Source organism: Lolium perenne, chromosome 1, assembly GCF_019359855.2.
Source record: "Lolium perenne isolate Kyuss_39 chromosome 1, Kyuss_2.0, whole genome shotgun sequence".
NCBI classification, from domain to species: Eukaryota; Viridiplantae; Streptophyta; class Magnoliopsida; order Poales; family Poaceae; genus Lolium; species Lolium perenne.
Genome location: NC_067244.2, coordinates 202656097 through 202662352, shown reverse-complemented (window position 1 = coordinate 202662352; position 6256 = coordinate 202656097). Strand labels below are relative to the sequence as shown.

At 41.1% G+C, this 6256-nt stretch overlaps 1 long non-coding RNA gene across 1 annotated transcript; it reads right to left on the bottom strand.

Annotated features, from left to right (window-relative positions):
- Nucleotides 1-3763: 3763 nt before the first annotated feature.
- Nucleotides 3764-4460, bottom strand: LOC127312807 (uncharacterized). The gene is made up of 2 exons (XR_007858612.1): nt 4412-4460; nt 3764-4269 (listed from the first exon to the last, which is right to left on the bottom strand). It is a non-coding gene; the product is annotated as an uncharacterized lncRNA (long non-coding RNA).
- Between the last annotated feature and the right edge of the window lie 1796 nt (nt 4461-6256).

Below are 6256 nucleotides of genomic sequence, written 5' to 3'. Positions count from 1 at the left end.
AATGAAAGTATGGTGTTTCAATAGTGTATGGTCTAGTTGACCGTGTTTCATAAGTTGAACATAGAATCCTTCAACCGTTTCACAACTTGACCATGGAATTATTATACTGTTTCTACTCGTCGGGCATGTTTCACATTATTTTTAAATTAATGGACGGTATTTCAATAATGAATGGGATATTCAACTGTGCTTCGCAAGTTGACCATGGGATCCATCTAGTTGTTTCAGATCCACAATTAAGCTTTTTTTCACAAATAGTTCAATGATGCATGGGCTATAGATTGTGTTTCACAAGTTCACCACTAGGCCCTTCTAGTGTTTCGCATGATAGTTCATGTTTCGCATTATTAACAAATGAATGAAGGATATTTCAATAATGTATGGGCTATTTTATTGTGTTTCACATGTTCATCTTGTGATCCTTCTAGTGTTTCACTTGGTCGTTTATGTTTTTCATTAATTATAAATGAATGGAGGGTGTTTCAATAATGCATGGCATGTATTGTATTGTGTTTCACAAGTTGAACTTGGAATTCTTCAAATGTTTCACAAGATGTTTCACATTAATTATAAATGAATGGAGAATATTCGATAATGCATGGGCTTTATTGTATTGTGCTGCAGAAGTTGAACAATAATGTTTTAGAAGTTTATCATGGAATAATTGTAGGGTTTTAGTTCGCCGAGCATGTTTCACTTTAGTTAATAAGGATGGATGTTGTTTCAGTAAGGCTTTATGATAGTGTTTCACAAGTTGACCCTAAAATCCTTTTAGTGTTTCAGTACTCCGGGCATGTTTCACATTAATTACAAATGAAAGTATGGTGTTTCAATAGTGTATGGTCTATTTGACCGTGTTTCATAAGTTGAACATGGAATCCTTCAATTGTTTCACAACTTGACCATGGAATCATTGTACTATTTCTACTCGTCGGGCATGTTTCACATTATTTTAAAATGGATAGATGGTGTTTCAATAATGAATGGGGATATTTGCCTGTGCTTCACAAGTTGACCCTGGGATCCTTCCAGTGTTTCAATTCTCCATGCAAGTTTCACATTAATTCCAAATTAATGGAGGGTGTTTCAGTAATGCATGGTCTATTCGACTGTGTTTCTCAAAATAATATGGTTTTTTCATTTCCATAATTATGCAACTGTTTCACAAATATTTCAATGATGCATGGGCTATAGGATTGTGTTTCACAAGTTCTGATGGGATCCATCTAGTTGTTTCTGATCCACAATTAAGATGTTATTTCACAAATATTTCAATGATGCATGGGCTATAGATTGTGTTTCACAAGTTCACCACTGGACCCTTCTAGTGTTTCGCATGATAGTTCATGTTTCACATTATTAACAAATGAATGAAGGATGTTTCAATAATGTATGGGATATTTGATTGTGCTTCACATGTTCATCTTGTGATCCTTCTAGTGTTTCACTTGGTCGTTTATATTTTGCATTAATTATAAATGAATGGAGGGTGTTTCAATAATGCATGACCTTTATTGTATTGTGTTTCACAAGATGAACATGGAAATTCTTCAAATGTTTCATAATATGACCATGGAATAATTCTAGTTTTTTAGTTCGTCGAGCATGTTTCACATTAGTTAAGGTGGATGGACGTTGTTTCAGTAAAGATTTAGATAGTGTTTCACAAGTTGACCATGTAATTCTTCTAGTGTTTTAGTTCTCGGGGCATATTTCACATTAATTACAAATGAATGGATGGTGTTTCATAATGAATGAGCTATTTGACTATGTTTCATAAGTTTCACAACTTTATCATGGAATCATTGTAGTGTTTAAGTTCGTCGGACATGTTTCACAATAGTAAAAAAATGGATGGACGGTATTTCATTAATTAATGGGCTATTCAGTTGTGTTTCACAAGCTGGCCATGGAACCCTTTTAGTGTTTCAGTTCTCCATGCATGTTTCACATTACTTCCAAATAGATGGAGCATGTTTCAATAATGCATGGCTTCTTTACCGTGTTTTCACAAAATGGATGACCATTTAAATAATCTAGTTTCACTTCCACAATTAAGTTGTTGTTTCACATATATTTCCATGATGCATGAGCAATAGGATTGTGTTTCACAAGTTCACCATGGGATCCATCTAGTTATTTCACTTCAACAATTAACTCTTGTTTCACAAATATTTCAATGATGCATGGACTATAGGATTGTATTTCACAAGCTCGCCATTGGATCCATCTAATGTTTTGCTTGGCAGTTCATGTTTGCCATTAAATACATATTAATGCGGGATGTTTCAATAATGCATGGAATATTTGATCTTGTTTCACAACTTTATGATGTGATCCTTCTAGTGTTTCACTTGGTCTTTCATGTTTCACATTAATTATAAATGAATGGAGAGTATTTCGATAATATGGTTGTTTCATTTCCATAATTATGCAGATGTTTCACAATTTAAATAATATGGTTGTTTCATTTCCATAATTATGCAGCTGTTTCACAAATATTTTAAAGATGCATAGGATATAGGATTGTGTTTCACATGTTCGCCATGGGATCCATCTAGTTATTTCAGATCCACAATTAAGCTGTTGTTTCACAAATATTTCAATGATGCATGGGCTATAGACTGTGTTTCACAAGTTCACCACTGGACCCTTCTAGTGTTCCGCATTATAGTTCATGTTTCACATTATTAACAAACGAATGAAGGATGTTTCAACAATGTATGAGCTATTTGATTGTGTTTCACATGTTCATCTTGTGATCATTCTAGTGTTTCACTTGGTCGTTTATGTTTTACTTTAATTATAAATGAATGGAGGGTGTTTCAATAATGCATGACCTTTATTGTATTGTGTTTCACAACTTGAACATGGAATTCTTCAAATGTTTCACAAGATGACCATGGAATAATTCTAGTGTCTTAGTTCGAAAAGGAGGATTACCTTGACTTAGGTCTGCCTCCGGCCTAAATTAAATCAACCTAAGTGAAATGGAGTCGGGCATGTTTCACACTAGTTAGAGTGGATGGACGTTGTTTTAGTAAGGATTTAGATAGTGTTTCACAAGTTGGCCATGGAATCCTTCTAGTGTTTTAGTTCTCAGGGCATGTTTCACATTAATTACAAATGAATGGATGGTGTTTCGATAATGAATGAGCTATTTGACTATGTTTCATAAGTTTCACAACTTTATCATGGAATCATTATAGTTTTTCTACTTGTCGGGCATTTTTCACATTATTTTAAAATTAATGACGGTATTTCAATATTGAATGGGATATTCGACTGTGCTTCACAAGTTGACCATGGGATCCATCTAGTTGTCTACATGGGATATTCGACTGTGCTTCACAAGTTGACCATGGGATCCATCTAGTTGTGCTTCACAATATTGAATATGCTATTTGACTTTGTTTCATAAGTTTGACAACTTGACCGTGGAATCATTCTAGTGTTTAAGTTTGCCGGGCATGTTTCACAATAGTAAAAAATGGATGGATGGTATTTCATTAATGAATGGGCTATTCAAATGTGTTTCACAAGCTGACCATGAAGTCCTTTTAGTGTTTAAGTTTTCCATGTATGTTTCACATTACTTCCAAATGTTTTTTGGTTACCTAAATCGGTAGAACTTTGTGAAGAGAATAGGAATATAGTTAAACTTAATTTGACAGTAATAAAATTTGTGGAAAATCTTTTTAATAATGGTGTGAAAATAATGGAATTAATGGGAAAATAAATTGAAACATGTGCTAAAGTTACGAAACTTCCATAAACTTTTAATCATGTGATATTAATACAAATTTTGTTAAACTAGTTCAAAATATGTGAGAAACTAATCGTTGTTTAGGCGACTCTTCCCAAATTAACTCTGCATCTACAGTACACGTATGACTGAAAATAGCATGCAAATGATTGCAGTTCAGATCAAATAGTACAAGAATGGAATAAGCACATATATGGGCATCTGGCCGTGTCTTGGATACGGCTTGCCACTGCTGGAAGCCCCAGATCGATGAGCCAATCTGAAAAAACGGGCGCAGGATGTGGTGCCCGCAGCGACAGATGACAGAGGCGCATGGAGGCGCACCGGAGTCCGGGATGAGGCAGCAGCCGTCTTGGAGTACGAGGCAGGCGGTAGTGCCGCTCCCTCTCCAAGCTCCTCCGATGCGCACCCTTTCACCTCGTCATTCATCACATGTTGCGCTGTTGGGCATCAGACCTGGGATCTCGGCGATTCGGCGGCGTTCCGGCGACCTCCTCTTCGATCTAGATCAGGTGAGGTAGAGCCGTGTGAGAGGTGAGGGAGAAAAGAAGAACACAAGAAATCGGCAGGCCCCTTTGCCTCTTGGAGCTGGAAGCAAGAAGGCGGCGGCGGCGCTACTGGAAAGGGAAGAGACGAGAGAGATACCATAGCTCTTGAACGAAAAGGATAATATCTGGGCGACCGTGAGTGGCGGGCCCCTGGTATGTTCGTGATTTAATATAATGGATGAAATACATAAAGCTGCCAGACCGATACGCAGTACACGGCGGGTGCGGGAAAAGTACCTCACGGATCTAGAAGTGAATGGATGGTGGATTCGACTCCTACACCTACCGACGCCGGTAAAAAAGAGTTTTCGCGAAGTTGGGCAATGTAGCTCACGCATCTCTTTCGTCTCCAAGTCAAGGATGATGGTACGACTAGTTGGCGGCCATCTAGAAACATATATGCTTATATGCAACAACACAATGTTAGTCTTTTCGCTAGAGCTCTGGCTGAATTGAACAATCATTCCACTGTAAGGGTCCAGAGACCGTAGCTTCTCCTCCAGATCGACCATAAGAGCCTCTGACTCCCAATTCCCGTTTGGTAGTTGATGCCACACGGATATGTTGAATGTCTTGTTCAAGGTCACTAACCTTAGTAGCTTATTTTCATCATGCGAGTAGTATGATCCCAGATGGAGCTCGCCGTTACAGTTGATGACGGGGCCCGGTAGCTTTATGGTTCCATGCTCCCTTGTGCAGACATTGTAGGAAGCGATCTCGCCGCTTTCCCGAGCTAGCCAATGGATGACACCGCCCCGGAGGACGACAATGTTTTGTTGAAACAACTTCCGAAAGAACCCGCTGTTGATGTTGCTGGTGATAGTATGTGCCCAGGTGTTACTCATTGACGTGGCGGTGTGGACCTCAATGGGACTTGCGTCGATGTTGTGGGGCAGGGCCACTTGATGGAGGACGCATATCAAGAAGGGGCAGTCGATGCCATCTGCGGCGGTGAGCAAGACGTACTTAAACCGATCGCTATTGTTCGGGTCTATCGGGTCAGAGAAGACGGTGCAGCGACCGCTGAATACTTCGTACACGCACAGGTTAGAGAGCTTGTTGCTGATGCGGCGGCGGCGGAAGAGGACGAGGCCACCACGTGAGGTCAGGGGCTTGTGCTCGGCGAGGAGTTCATGCGCGAAGCGCGACACTGATGGGGATATATAGTCATTCAAACAGGCCGAGGCTGCAGGCGTGGCCGGGTGGACCAAAGAGAAGGGCGCCGGCGGATCGTCCATGTTGTCGTGGGTGTGGAGGTAGGCGAGGATGCACGGGGGAACGATGCCTCCTCGTTGGGTGAGGCGGCGGATGAAGGAGGAGCTGAGGATGTCCCGACGTAAGAGCTTGCAGGCAAGAGCAAAGGCGACGACGGTGGAGATGTCAGAACGCGCGACGATTTCGAGCAGGAGATCCGACGGGAGTGTCCAATCGGTCGCCGCCGGAGGAGCCTCCATCGTGTAAGGGCCGTCCACCGCTGCGATCAGCGGGAAGGACCTCGTACTGCTGCGAGGCTGGCGAGTTGGGGGAGGATGAAGAGGGCCCGTGGCCGTGGGGGATATGAAGCTAAGGAGCGCCGGTTTCCGCTCCGGGTGCAGAGGTCTTATTGGTTTGGTGTGGAGGCGGTGGATCTGGATGACAATGTGAGAAGGAAATTTCGGGAGGAGAAGAGAAGGAGTTCGGTTAGGTTTTTATTTCTTCGTGGTCTCGTTCAATAAACCGATCCGTAGTCCATATGTGCTAACGAAACAACAATATGTACCTGGATTCGGAGCTTATATGCAACTCAACGTGTAGAGCATATATGTACAGGCTTGGCATGCACAATAACCTTTTCCTGGTTAAACTCAGATATGGTCTGCGTCGCGTATATATAAAGAACTCTCAGGCAATCAGTTAAAAAAAAAACTTCAGGCAATCCGATCATCCCGAACGAGGGACAGTG